The following is a 15,525-nucleotide window of genomic DNA, read 5'->3' on the forward strand; positions in this document are numbered from 1 at the left end:
ATTGAGGAGCTGTGGGTCCAGGCTTACAAAGCCAAGGGAACATATTAATTAAAACCAAGAAGGGGAGGGACTCTGAGTTCCTAAATATCAGTATAGAAGCAAGCTGGCTTCACCCCACATACAGAAAATAAAAAAGAAACATACAGTGCTAAGATCATCACCAGCGATATCTTGGAATTCAAACATGAGGATTAGGTAGTTCATGGAGTCACAGAGAAGTGAAAATCGGACTTCCATGTTTAAGATGCTACTTCCTTTAATCCGCACTGCCTGTTTATCCCCAATTTATGGTTTGTATACTAGAAAAAGTGAGACTGAGGTGGACAACCAGCTTCCCCACCATCATGGGGTCCCTGCCAGAAGTCTTGTCTCAACCCACAGGAAGCATCCAGGGTACCTGGAGAGAGATACCCCTGAAGACAAGCCAGAGACTAAGGAGGGAGGTTGGACTAACATTCCAAGTCCTAGAAACTCTACTCTGTAACTCAGCCAAAGGAAACATTGAATCAAAGTGGCTCTTCACCAACAGCATGCTGGAAGAACTTTGTTCCACAGGTAACCTGGATGCAAACTCCTAGCCAGCCCTCTTATACTACCAAGATATCCCGTTTGGGATCTTCCTCACTCAGAACAGGCAGCACTCTGATTGTTTGCTAGAGTAGAAGCAAACTTGTGTTTAAGGTGCCAACTAGTACTGAAAAGGAAGCAGTGACCTGGCAGGAAAAAAAAAAAAAAAGAAAGAAATCAACAGGACCAATGGGTAGATTACAAAGAAGGTCTAAGAAAATATATCTTAAAAAAAAAAAAAACTAGACAGAGAAGACTGGAATAAATAACCAATCTTTCAATGCAAAGACTTAGACATACATCCACAAGAACAAAAACAATCAGGGAACCATTTCCTTCCAAATGGACATAGCAAGGAACCTGTGACTGATTGTAGCAAGACAGCAATATGTGAGCTCTCTGACCAAAAATTCATAATAGTAGTTTAAAAAAACTCGCTGTGCTCCAAAATAATCCAGAAAAGCAATTCAGAAATCAGATAAGTTTAACAAAGATGTTGAGATAATTTTTAAAAACCAAATGCAAATGTAAAATCTGAGAAATACATGTGTTGAACTAAATTTATTAGTGGCTCTTGATGACAGAATGCATCTAACAGAGGAAAGAATCAGTGAGCTCAAAGACAGATTATTTGAAAATATGTAGTCATAGGAGAAAAAGGAAGAAGGAATAAAAAGGAACAAAGATGACCTGCAAGATACAGAAAATTACCTCAAAAGACCAAATCTAAGATTTATTGGTGTTTGAGAGATTTGAACAAAAGCAAGAAGTAGAAAGTCTATTCAAAGAAGTAACAAAACAACTTTCCAAAAGTTGAGAAGGATATAAATATTCAGATACAGAAAGGTCAGATGACACCAAGTGAATTCAACCCAAATAAGACCATCCTAAAGTACTTAATAATGAAACTCTTAAAGGTCAAGGACAAAGAGAGGACACTAAAAGCAGGAAGAGAAAAGATGTAAATACCATATAAAGAAGCTGCAATTTCTCTGGCAGACTTTTAAACAGAAACCATACAGTCCGGTAGAAAGTGGGACAGCATTTTCAAAGTGCTGAAAGAAGAAAACTGCCATCTAAGAATACTATATTTAGCAAAGCTATTCTTCAAATCTGAAGGAGAAATAGTCTTTTCTAGACAAACAAAAACAGAGAATTCACCACCACCAGACTTGTCTTACAAGAAATGTTAAAGAAAGTTCTTCAACCTGAAATAAGAAAACACTAATGTGCACACAAATACACACACACACACACACACACACACACAAATTGAAGATATAAAACCCACTGGTAAAATTAAGTAACATGGGCAAACCCAGAATACTCAAATACTTTAATTATGATGTGTAATCCCCTCATCATCCTAGTTTGAAACTGCCAAAAGACAAATCTATCAAAAACTATAATAGCTACAACAATCTGTTGAGAGCTAGACAATAAAAAAATATATGAAATGAGACAATAGTCAAAATGTGGGGGGATAGATTTGAAATGTAGAATTTTTCTTCTTTTGTTTCTGTTCTTTGCTTTGTGGTCTAAGATAAGCTGTCATCTCTTTAAAATAACATATATATGTATATACACATGCACACATATTTATTTATATATATGCACACATACATGTTGCTTGGGGGAAGCCTTGTGGTAACCACAATGCCAAAACCTGTAATAGATTTGCTAAAAAATAAAAGGCAACAAATTAAAACATACTACCAGAGAAAAATCACTTAGTCACAAAGGAAGAGTGTAAAAAAGGAAGAAGTAGTTACAAAACAAAATAGTAAATCCTTACTTATCAGCAATAACATTGAATATAAATGACTTCAATTCTCCAATTAAAGAGACAGAGTGGCTGAATGGATAAAAAGAGCCAACTACAGGCTGCCCACAAGAAACCCACTTCACCTATAAAGACACACATAGACTGAAAAGGAAGAGATGGAAAAATATATTTCATACAACTGGAAACCAAAAAAACAGCAGGAAGAGCGATACTTAGATCAAATAGACTGCAAATCAAAGACTGCAAAAACGATAAAGAAGGTCACTATATGATGATAAAAAGGTCTATTCAGCAAGAGAATATAACAATTATAAATAAGCACCCAACACTGGAGCTCCCATGTGTGAAATGCAAACATTAATAGATTTAAAGAAAGGGAGAGACTGCAATACAATAATAGTAGGGGATTTCAACACCCCACTCTCAGTAATGGACAGGTCATCCAGACAGAAAATTAACAAAGAAATATTTGAGTTAAGCTATACACTAGACCAAATAGTCCTAAATGACATTTACAGAACATTTACCCCATTGCTGCAGAAGGCACATTCTTTTCAACAGCACATGGAGAATTTTCCACAATAGACCATATCTTAGGCCACAAAACAAGTCTCAACAAATTCAAGAAAATAGAAATCATATCAAGTATCTTTTCTGACCACAAAAGAATAACACTAGAAAATAACAAGAGGAACCTTGGAAACTATACAAACACAAGGAAATTAACATGTGTTAATTTCCCCTGAACTAACAATGGGTCCTGAAGAAATTAAGAATACCTTTTTTTTTTTTTTTTAAACTTAGAGACAAGGTCTCACATTGTTGCCCAGGTTATTCGTAAACTCCTGGGCTCAAGTTATCTTCCTGCCTTAAGCCTCCCAAAGTGCTGGGATTACAGGGAAGAGCCACCACACCCAACTGAGAAGAAAATTCAAAAATTTCTTCAAACAAATGAAAATGGAAATAAAATATATCAAAACATATGGGATACAGCAAAAGCAGTACTACCAGGGAAGTTTATGTCAATAAACATCTCTATAAAATCAACAAACCAACAATGAGTAATGAGATCAAAGCAGTAATAAAAAGTCTCCCATTGAAGAAAACTCCAGGACCTGATGGCTTCACTGCTGAATTCTACTAAACATTTAAAGAAGAACTAATACCAATTGTACTCAAACTATTCAAAAAAAAAATTAAAGAGGAGCGAATACTTTTAAAAGTTATTGTATGAGACAAACATTACTCTTCTACCAACCAGGCAAGGATATAATACAGAAAGAAAACTGCAAGAGAATATCCTTGATGAAGATAGATGCAGAAAATCCTCAATAAAATACTAGCAAGTTGAATTCATAAGCACATTAAAAAGACTATTCACCAGAATCAAGTGGAATTTCTCCCAGAGATGCTAAGATGGTTCAATAATTGGGCTGCATGCAGTAGCTCATGCCTGTAATTCCAGCACTTTGAGAGGCCAAGGTGGGCGGATCACTTCAAGTCAGAAGTTCAAGACCAGCTTAACAAACATGGAGAACCCTCATCTCTACTTAAAATACAAAATTAGCCGGCATGGTGGTACATGCCTGTAATTCCCAGCTACTTGGGAGGCTGAGGCAGGAGAATCGCTTGAACCCGGGAGGTAGAGTCTGCGGTAAGCCAAGATTGCACCTTGCACTCAGCCCAGGCAACAAGAGTGAAACTCCATCTCAAAAAAGAAAGAAAAAAAAAAAAAAGAAAATGAATAAAGGTGATACATTAACAAAATAAAGAACAAAGACCATACGGTTATTTTAAGAGTCTAAGAAAGTATTCAATAAAATTTAACACCCTTTTGTGGTTAAAAAAAAAAAAAAAAAACCCTCATCAAACTAATTATAGAAAAAGCAGACCTCAAAATAATAAAAGCCACATATAACAAATCAAAAGCTAATATTGTCTGAATGGGAAAAAATGTAAAGCCTTTTATCTTAAATCTGAATAAGACAAGGGTGCCTACTTTCACCAGTTTTATTCAACATATTACTAGAAGTCCTGGCCAGAACAATTAGGCAAAAGAAGGAAAGAAAGTAAAGGAAGAAAGGAAAGGAAGAAACAAAGGAAACAAACAAAGGAAAGGAAGAAAGGAAAGGAATGAAAGAAAAGAGGAGAGGGGAGGGGAGGAAAAGAGAGAGGAAGAGAGGGGAGGAGAGGGGAGGGGAGGAAAAGAGAGAGGAAGAGAGGGGAGGAGAGGGGAGGGGAGGAAAGGAGAGAGGTAGAGAGGGAAGGAGAGGGGAGGAGGGGGAGGAGAGGGGAGGAGAGGGGAGGAGAGGGGAGGAGAGGGGAGGAGAGGGGAGGAGAGGGGAGGAGAGGGGAGGAGAGGGGAGGAGAGGGGAGGAGAGGGGAGGGGAGGAGAGGGGAGGGGAGGAGAAGAGGGGAGGGGAGGAGAGGAGGAGAGGGGAGGAGAGGGGAGAGGAAAAGAGAGGAAGAGAGGGGAGGGGAGGAGGGGAGGAGAGGAAGAGAGGGGAGGAGGGGAGGGGAGGAGAGGAGGAGAGGGGAGGGGAGGGGAGGAGAGGAGGAGAGGGGAGGGGAGGAGAGGGGAGAGGAAGAGAGAGGAAGAGAGGGGAGGGGAGGGGAGGGGAAAGAAAGGGAAGAAAGGAAAAGGAAAAGGAAGGAAGGGGCATCCAAATTAGAAAAGAAGTCAAATTAGCCTTGTTCACAGACAACATAATCTTAGAAAAATCTAAAAACTCTATCCAAAAAATTGTTATAACTTGTAATCAAATTCAGTAAAGTTTCTAGATACAAAATAATCATACAAAAACCAGTAGCATTTATATATGCCAATAGTGAACATCTGAAGAGAAATCAAGAAGGCAATCCCATGTACAAGAACTACACAGAAAATAAAACACATAGGAATCAATTTAGTCAAAGAAATGAAAGATTTTATACAAAAAAACCTATAAAACACTGATGAAAGAAATTAAATAGGACACACAAAAAATGCAAAGGTAGTCCATGCCGATGGACTGTAAGAATACTGTTAAAATGGCTATACTACCCAAAGCAATTCATAGATTCAATACAATTCCAATAAAAATAGAATTTCTTCACAGAAGTAGAAAAAAGAAAATCCTAACATTTATGTGGAATAGAAAAAAATGCAAATGGTCAAAGCAATCCTGAGCAAAAACAACAAAGCTAGAGGTATCATACAATCTAATTTCAAAGTATATTACAAAGCTATAGCAACCAAATCAGCATGCTGATGGCATAAAGACAGACACACAGACCACTGCCAGAATACAGAACCCAATATAAATCCACACATTTACAGCTAATTCATGTGTGGCAAAGGCTCCAAGAACAGACATTGGAGGAAGGACTGTCTCTTCAATAAATGGTGCTGGAAAAAATGGGTGTCCGTATTCAGAAGAATGAAACTAGACCTATATCTCTTATCATATACAAAAATAAATCAAAGCGGATTAAGGGCATATCTAAGACCTGAAACTATGAAAGTTCCAGAAGAAAACATCTGGAAATTGCTGCAAGACATCAATCTGGGCAAAGATTTTTTTGTGTGTGTAAAAGACCTCAAAAGCACAGGTAACCAAAGCAAAAATAGAGAAGTAGGATTACATCAAGCTAAAAAGCTTCTGAAGAGCAAAGGAAATAACAAAGAGGCAACCCATGGAATCGGAGAAAATAATTTAAAACTATTCATCTGACAAGAGATTAATAACCAGAGTAAACAAAGAGTTTAAACAACTCAATAGCACTGCACACGCGAACATACCCACACACACACACATACACATACAAATATTCTGATTTTTAAAATGGTGAAAGACCTGAATAGATGTTCCTTAAAAGAAGGCATACAAATGGCCAGCAGGTACATAGGGGAAAAAATGTTCAACATCACTAAATCAAAACCACAATGAGATATTATCTCACTCCAGGTAAAATGGTTTTTATTTAAAAAAAAAAAAAAACCAGAATAATGGATGCTGGCCAAGATGTAGAATGTAGAGAAAAGGAAATCCTTGTATACTGTTGGTAGGAATTTAAATTAGCACAGCCACTGTGGAAAACAGTATAGAGATTTTTCCAAAAATTTAAAGTAGAACTACTATATGATCGCTACTAAATATTTACTCAAAGAGAAAGAAATCAGTATATCAAAAGAGTGCCTGCACTCACATGTTTATTGTGGCACTACTAATAATTGCAAAGATATGGAATCAACCTAAATGTCTATCAATGGATGAATAGATGCAGAAAATGTGGTGTATCTATGCAGTGGAATACTATTTGGTCATAAAAAGAATAAAATCATGCCATTTGCAACAACATGAGTGGAACTAGGGGACATTCTGTTAAGTAAAATAAGCCAGGCACAGAAAGACATATGTCACATGTTCTCACTCATACGTGGAAACTAAAAAAGAAAGGCTCTCATGAAAATAGAGTCAATTAGTGGTTACCAGAGGCCAAGAAGAGTAGGAAGAGATGAAAAAGAAAGGAATTAAAGGCTTTTAAAATTACATAAATAAAAGAAAAAGAAAAAAGCAAGAAAGAAAACTAACGGTTTTCAGAATTCCTCCCTCCAGTCCGGGAAAGAATGAACAGAAAAGACTCCAGTCATATATTATAGGAAATACTTAGAAGAGATCGCTGATGTCCTCTAAGAATTAATGCTCCTGTTATGGTAAGTAGCCGATCCATCAGAGTAGCAAGTGTACTGGGGATAAACCAATCTGTCTAGTGAATATTGATACATTCCGACAACAATGAACTTATGCGGTTGTAACACTCAATTCTGACAAGTTCTCCTCCCATCCCTTCTGGGTAGTTAAAATAATTACATGATAGAATCGCTAAAGAAAAAAACTTTCTCTACTCACAGCACTTCTGACACCAATGTGTGGGTTTTCCACACCAAGATATTCTCCAGTTGTCTATGGACACAAAATGGTGTCCTACAATGTAATTCAAATCTGACATTAAAACCATCTTAGTGTAGACCCCATACATTAAGAGCTCAGTCCCTTAAGATTGCTCCCCACCTTAAGATGTCAGTCAGGTAGCTGATCCACAGGTTACCCACGCTTCTGTCTAACTTGGTTGTGAATCAGGTGTTCCCACATCCCATTGTTAGGTTTAATAATTTGCTATAATGGTTGACAGAACTCACAGATACATTTTGCTTACATTTACCAGTTTATTATAAAGGATATTATAAAGCACACAAATGAGCAGCCAGATGAAAAGGTCTATCGGGCAAGGTCCAGAGGCATCCTGAGTGCATGAGCTTCTATCCCCTTGGAATGCAGGGGTGAGCATCTCAACATCTATGTGTCCACCAACCCAGAGGCTCTCTTAACCTTGTCGTTTAGGGCTTTTGTGGAGGATCTATTACTTAGGCATGACTGATTAAATCATTGACCATTGGTGATTCACTCGATCTCTCAGGAGGTGGCAAGGTGGGACTGAAAGTTCCAACCCTCTGTTACATGGGGGCTGCCTCTGGCAACCAGCACCCATCCTGAAGCTATCTAGGGGTCCATCCAGAGCCACTTGATTCATGTAATCTCAGGTATTAGTGAAAGGGGCTTATTATGAATAACGTAATAAAGTCCACTTGAGGACTTGGCTACCAAACATTCCCGCACACATACTTTGTCCATGCTTACAATTAAGTAGCAACAGATTTAGCAACGATGCAATGCAAAATACTGCCACCAAATATGCCCCTTATAAAAGACATCTGTAAAAGGGAGATAAATTGTTAACTACGACTGTCTTCAGGGGCAAATCCAAGAGCTCTGAAAGGTCGATTCCTCCTCTACACCTTTCTCAATTCCATCTGGACAGTCTTTCAGCTTTGCACTATTTTGTAAACTTTACTCACTATAAATAGAATATGTAAGGCAACAGGAAAGCAGGGAAAGTTAGAATATATAAACATACATGAAACAGTAAGAAAATATGAGTAAGAACAATAGTACTTATCTCTGAAATGGTGACAAAGTTACAGTATTTTAAATTTTCTTTCTCCTCTATCTATTCCATGTTCCCAATCTAATCAGCTGGTACCTCAGCTGGGCAGGGTTCTTTACGTGGTGGGATTATCCAAATTTTACTCACAGAATATACAAGTTCTTGGTAATCTTGCCTGTAGAGGGTTACTGTAGTTTTATCTTTATCACTGAATAAGGAAAAATTAGCAGACGTCACTGAGAATTCCCTGGGTTCCATGAAGAATTCTCCCTGTCTGTCTTTACTGTACAAAAGCAACCCTATTTTCCATTGATAATAAGGATCCATCACCTCAGTTAACATGGAGTTCTTATTTTTGCCTGTTTTCCAGAGGCAAGAGGAATGCTAGATGTCGAGATAACAATCTCAACTTCCATCATTGTTACATTTATTGGCAGAAACATTTTTCTCTTGGTTACTAACACACTTAAACCAGGAGATTCCAAAGACATAGAGAAAACAAAGGTTATTGGAGTAATTTGGTTATAGAGCAATCTCAAGCTTCTACGTCCTGAAGATTTATTGTAAGTCAGCTGTTTACAACCAGGAAGTGGGTCCTCACCAGAACTGGACCATGCTGGCACCATGATCTTAGACTTCCAGCCCCCAGACTGTGAGAAATAAGTTTCTGTTCTTGATAAGCCACACAGTTTCTAATATTTTGTTCTACCTGCTGGAGCCAAGAGTTATGATAGTGGGATGCACCACTCTCACTTCCACATCTTAGTTTCATAAACCCTGTGTTCTGGCTATGAAGGAAACAGCACCAGGTATTAGTCACTGATTCACATCAAACCTACATCTTAAACAGCACATGGGCTGCACAAGCAGCTGTCTCCCAGCCAGAGCTGTAACTTGAGTCTTCAATGGACTGCTCCACTGTGCTATTAGTCCAGCTGCTTCTGGATGGTGTGGTACACTAAGGCCAGTGAACCCCATGGCATGAGCACACTGGCTCATGTATTTTGCTTTGAAATAAATTCTTTGCTCCATAAACTCTGGCTCCAGCTCAGATCTTATAAAAAGGCAATCATCTTTCATTCTTCAACTGAGTAGTATCCACTGGGATCTTGCCTCCATACAGTTATTCTTTACCCTTTTCCAGACAGGTTAGGGGTCAAAGGACATGATTCTTAAGCTTTTTCAGAATCACACAGCAATCCCAAGCAAGACATTGCATCCCACCAACTTTGGTTCTAAGAGGCCAAAGTCATAGCAATCTCTCATTCATTTTTTTTCTCGATCTCTTTCTCCTTTTAGCCTTTTTTTCTCATGTTCTTTTTTATTCTTTCTCTCTTTTCTTTTTCTCCTAATTCTTTCTTCTCCTTCACCTTGCACTCTTCATTTTTTGTAGTTTTAACCTCTATTTCCTTATCCAAATGGAATGAAGCCCAATCCCTACCTAAGTTTCCCAAAGCCGTCTTTTTCCTGGTTAACTTTCAGGCATACTATGTCACAGAAAACCTTAGCATATGCAAGAAGAAAAATAACCTTGAAAATATTAAATTATTATTCTTCCTAGTGTAAAAAAATCAATCTTTGTCATTTGTCTTTAAGAGTTCAAGCTTTGATCTCTCACTGCAAAGATGTATATATTTAAGTATTGGGGAAGTGTTTGCAAATTCCCCCATTTACAAATTTTCTCAGTTTCAGCCTCTAAGGTCATTTGTATTTCAAAATAAAAATCTTCTTTCAGCACCATAGCCTTATTAGGGAGTTGCATTTTAGCCAAGCACTTGATAGGCTTTTTATTTGTCTGCATATCTCTATATTTGCTTTATCATGTTAGATTTGTGTATATTTTCAAGAACAGATTGAAGTGTACATTTTAACCTCTTTGTATATTTTCTTCTATCAATTGTGATTATAATTGTTTTACCCTTATTTAACTTCTGTTGACAACTCATATTTTATGACTTTAAGCTTTAGTATTAGATTTATGATAAAAGTAATCATATCTATAGTCTGACATGTTTCAACAACTTTGAAGCTGAGGCATAAATATTTTCTATGGACTGTCAAAGATCTGCTTTTACTAATAACATGGTTTCATTGAAAAAATAAAGAATGGCTTTAAATGTCAGGGAAGATCTTTTGAGTCACAAATGGAAATGCACAAAAGAAAAGCAATTTATTGCAAATAGTATGTGATGAGAAATGATCCAAAATGGAAGAAAATTTTCTGAGAATAAAAAAGAAGTGTTTTGAACATACTTTCTCTCTCTCTCTCTCTCTGTCTCTCTCTCTCTCTCTCTCTCTCACACACACACACACACACACAAGTTGAGCCACAGAAACAGAGAGTGGCTAGAGAAAGTCTCATGAGTGGTCAAAGAATCCTATTCGTACCATGCACATACCGTCTGTTTGGACGGATTCTTGCGCTACATGAAATAGACATACTCTGACATCGAATGCCTAAAGTATGTTTTCTTCGATTTTCAAAAAAAACTCTTTATATTGAAAAAAGTACTTTTCTAAGTGCTCACACTAGTAAAAATCACAGCTTATGAGTCATATGCCTGATTCAGCTTTACTGAATTTTGACTCTATTTATAGATGATATATTTTGGGGGCATTTTCTAATTCTTGGTAACCAATTCTCTCTTCCCATCTTCTTCAGGTCGGTGGCAAATAAAATAAAGAACCAAAAAGAAAAAGGAAGGAAAATGACTGTAAATAAAAGTAATCTAAACAGGTGTTAAATTTTGATGGTTATATCAGGGTCATTCCTCACTTGCCTTTTTTTCTCATCAAACCCAGAATAGGTGATGTCAAGGAGTGGCTACAGACATGGTTTTTGCACCACCCCAAACCCCAGTAATCTCTATTAGTGCTTCCCTCAAGTAATTCATATGCAAGAACAATGTAAAAATACAAGTAAAATCATGGTTTTTTTTTTTTTTATGTTGTTTTGGGTTTTTTTTTTTTTTTTGCAAACCCAATTACAAGTCTCCCAGGTCCCCACCTCTGACTAGCTTCTATTCCTCAGCCCTTCTACCACGTTGTACCATATTAAATAACCCGTTTTTTATGTCAAGCACAGTTGACTGTCCTCAATTTCACATGGTTCAAGTTAATATGTAGAAATTCTGGATTCACTGTTGCACAAAATGTGTCCCTTCCTGAGATTGTAGGGAAGAAAAACATTCTAAGCCATTCATTCTGCCTATGCCACCCATTATACACCTCTGAGTCCCCAAATTTTTCTACTCTGCTTGAAGATTTTTCCCTCCTATAAAGTTTGTCTTGGCTTGGGTGAGAAATAACAAGGAATTCTGAAAGAGTTAGGGGCTTTCTTGGAAAAGACCAAAGAAAAGCCACTTGTAGTCTATCTTGTATCCGAATTAGTAGAGGGGTGTGGGCTCTTCCTATAGCATCCCAGGACCCCCTACCAAAAGCCACTGTGGTCTTGCTTTGCTGAAGACACAGCACCATCACTTGTGAGTGTGAGAAGAGAATGCATTTTTCTCATAATAGACCTTGGGTTGATATCTAAGACACTGTTCTGACCCCTGAAGAAAGATCCCTCCCTCCTGCATAGGGAGAGGCGGGAAAGAATATGGATTTTACAAAATGTGGCCAACAAGAGAAAACTAAAGAGTACAAACTCTGGAGACACTGCTAGAAAAATTCATGTCTGTATTTAATAATCGATAGCTTATGCTGGCTATCATCACAAGCACTGTATGCCTGCAGACTGTGATACAATCAAGTTTTCATTTATATTTATGTGGCCAGGAGGACTTTGTATTTGATGATTTTAAGAGATGCATGGACTCTGCGCTGTTTAATTCTGATATATTGGTCTATTATCTATAAGAGGCCATTGGCTAAATTGTACTATTCACATGAGGGTCCATGATGAAAATTTATCAGAATGATAGAGAAATATTCAGATTTAGTTTTTCCTCAACAGTAAAATTGGAAGACTGTAAGCACATTGTGCTTCCAAACGACCATCAGAACTAGATTTAAGAGGACCTCATTCTACGAAGAATGCATTATTAAAATAGTTTGTTATGCTGCATTAAAAGAAAAGCGGCTTGACAACTGACAGCAGGAAAGATTGGATCCACAGAATTACAGCCAATAAGACTGTTGTCTTGGGGAGTCAAATTCAGCAAGCCTGGAAGAAGCCTCTAACAGTGAAGGAAACTGGCATTTCTAGGTGGCCTGTCACCAGCAGAGTCATCTAAGGTTTTGTTTCAATAAAATGTTTATTTAGCTTCTGTCACTGCTAACTCAATCTAGACAGGTCACCTCAGTTTCTAAGCCCTTTCATTTATTCAGCATCTATGGGCGAGTATCCCAGTGTGGTAGTTATTGTGATAGGTATGGATTGTCAGAAAGGATACTCATTGTCACTGCCCTGAGGAATCTGACAGTCTGGAGAGGAAACACAAATATACTGATTGGTGTAACAGTTGTTTAGTGATCCTCTTCAAAGAGGTAAGGAGAGGCAGGAAATTCCTGATTCTCAATGGGAATTTCAACAGTATTGAACAAAGGTGTTCTATGGACTGTAAGTCATGCTCTCATCTCAACGTGATCATCGTAATGATATTCTGTTAAAGAGCAGGCTATGTGCCTGCCACTATCTCAAGTAATGGGTTTGCAGTAAATCGTTCTGTGTGATCATTGATATGGATTTTCAGGATGTTCGTCTAGATGAGCAAAGATCATTGACTTATTGGAATGAACATAAGGGGTTAAAAATGCATTCGACTTTAGGGTTAGAAGAACTGGGACTTAGTTCCAGCTCTGCCACTCCCTGCTAGTGGGATACTGGAAAAATCACTCCACTTCGGATCTCAGATATCCTCAGCTGTGCAATGTTAATAGAATGTTAAAAGTGACTACAGGTATACATTTATATGTCTCAGTGTGGAGCTGAGCCTTTTCCCACTTCTAACAAAATAACTTGAAATGAAGGCAGTTATGGAACATGTTGACTTTGTCTCAGAGCCAGATTTAGAGTTGTGCCCTTACAAAACCACATGATCATACTGATGGAGATTTGTTGTATTTGTATGTTGGTTTTGGGAACTAAATATCTGTCTATCTGAGATATATATATATATATATATATATATATATATGGCACGTATTTTGGGGCCTGAGAAACAATGTAAAGAAGACGGAGTCCCTTCCTTCCTGTGCAGCAGTGAGAATAAAAAAGTTCCTGGAATTTACGTCAAGAAGCTCAAGTATCTTCTAGCAGGATGCATAGCTCGCAGCTAGTATCATAAAATACTGTATCCGAAATGATGTTAGAGATCATTTACAAAACACCAGGGGAAAGTGAGACCTACAGACATCTAGCTTTCCCAAGCCACTCACGGTACTAGTGATATTCTTCATTTACTCAACAAATATTTGAATTCTAGACATTTTTGCTAGTTCCCAGAAAAACAGTAAACAAAGTACTTACAAATCTCATGGTCTCATGCTTGTCATAAACATGATTTGGTAAGTGTTATGATCTGGAAACCCATTATAGAGGGATGTCACAGAAGGTTTTCTTGAAGGAATCAAATCGAGGCTAAGCTCTAAAGGATGAATAGAAGGCATAGAGCTAGGACTGTGAAGCCTAATTAAGTTCGACCCTTTTCTACAAGCCAACACTATAGGAACTAATTGGGGTTTGCTGCTCAGTGGAGAGTCGGGGCATATTCCTGGAGGAGACTTGTCTGTTCTCACCTTGTTTCACACAAACTGTTAGCTAGCTCCTGACAACTTCTGGTTTGTGTTCACTCTGCCAGTTTGATTTGATGGTTGGGGTGAGAATAATATAGTGGAAAGGGTGGCTCCCACAGAGCTGAGTAAATCTGGGTCAAACTCAACTTCAACAGTGACCACAACTGTGGCCATGCCTCCCAGCTGCAAAGCGAGAGAGATACCTCCTTAATAAAGTTGTGGAGTCTTTAATCAAATAATGAATATAAAATAGCCACAGTCTCAGCAGCCAGGCCAGATAAAGAGCCCACAGAGAGTAGCTCTGAAGGGTCAGGAAACTGCAAACACCTGAAATTGCAGGCTTCTCGTCAGGGGTGACTAATAGACTTTGCAAAAGAAACAATAAATTCAAGGTCTCTATACACTGAGAAACTATTTTCTGTTCTGCTCCTCTGCTTCCTCATTATCAATTAAAATTATAAACTTTCTTAGTGCTTTATCAAAAGTCTATTAAAAGATATCTCTATAAAGCCTCCATCCCAAGCTCAACATTCCACTGGACTAAGATCCAGGAAATAAAATTCAAATGTACAGATTTACTGGTTAGAATCAATTCATTCAGCCATAACCTGTGAAAAGCAGCACAATTTCTGCTGTTTTGCTTTTCTGGCATAAATTAATTATAGTTTATTCAAATAAATTTTTAATAAAGAACCTAACAAAATTGTAAATATAGGCCCCAGGCATTTTTTAAACAAAAGCACAAGTATTCCATCCTACTTCCTGCTTCAGAGGGGTTCATCTAGAGTGTACAGACATACTGCTCCCCAAAGCAATCCTCTTTGACAAGATACAGAACAAAGCAGGTCAAGATGACATCCGGGCACGCAGATCATGCACACTCAATATGCAGTTTCTCTTCAGGAAGCAGAGAGTTCTGTCTGCCACAGTCTCCATCTTCAGTGATGACTACAAAAGCTCTTGACTGCCTGGTTTGTCCTGCATGTAACTTCCTTTCTACAGCTCCCTCAAATGTTTTTGTTAACCTTCTCATAAAACTTTGCGAAGAAGGGAAGTGTTAATTTACAAACTAAACACCTTGGACCTGATTGGCACTAACAAGTTTGGGAGGCTGATAAAATGCCTGCGATTTCTGACATATGAAATTATTTCCACTCTGGCTTTTCAGAAACACATATATTAATGATAATATCAATTCAGTCTTTCCTACTCAGGGATGTTGCATCATCAGCTTTCAGGCTCAGATCTGTACAGTCTTGATGATTCCTAGCCAATAGGTTTTAATTTCAATTGCAAAAAACCTATAGGGTTTAACTGCTAGAAAAGCAGCCTGCAAGTTGTTTGGCTTCCTGTCTTCGAAAATGCTAATGTGATCAACAAAAGTTGAAGTAGTCACATGAGAGAATATAATGCAGTATTTTCATCCTGAGAAGAAAGCTTCATTG

Source organism: Aotus nancymaae, unplaced genomic scaffold (genome assembly GCF_030222135.1).
Source record: "Aotus nancymaae isolate 86718 unplaced genomic scaffold, 86718_ANA_hifiasm-v0.15.2.pri h1tg000009l, whole genome shotgun sequence".
Lineage (NCBI taxonomy): Eukaryota > Metazoa > Chordata > Mammalia > Primates > Aotidae > Aotus > Aotus nancymaae.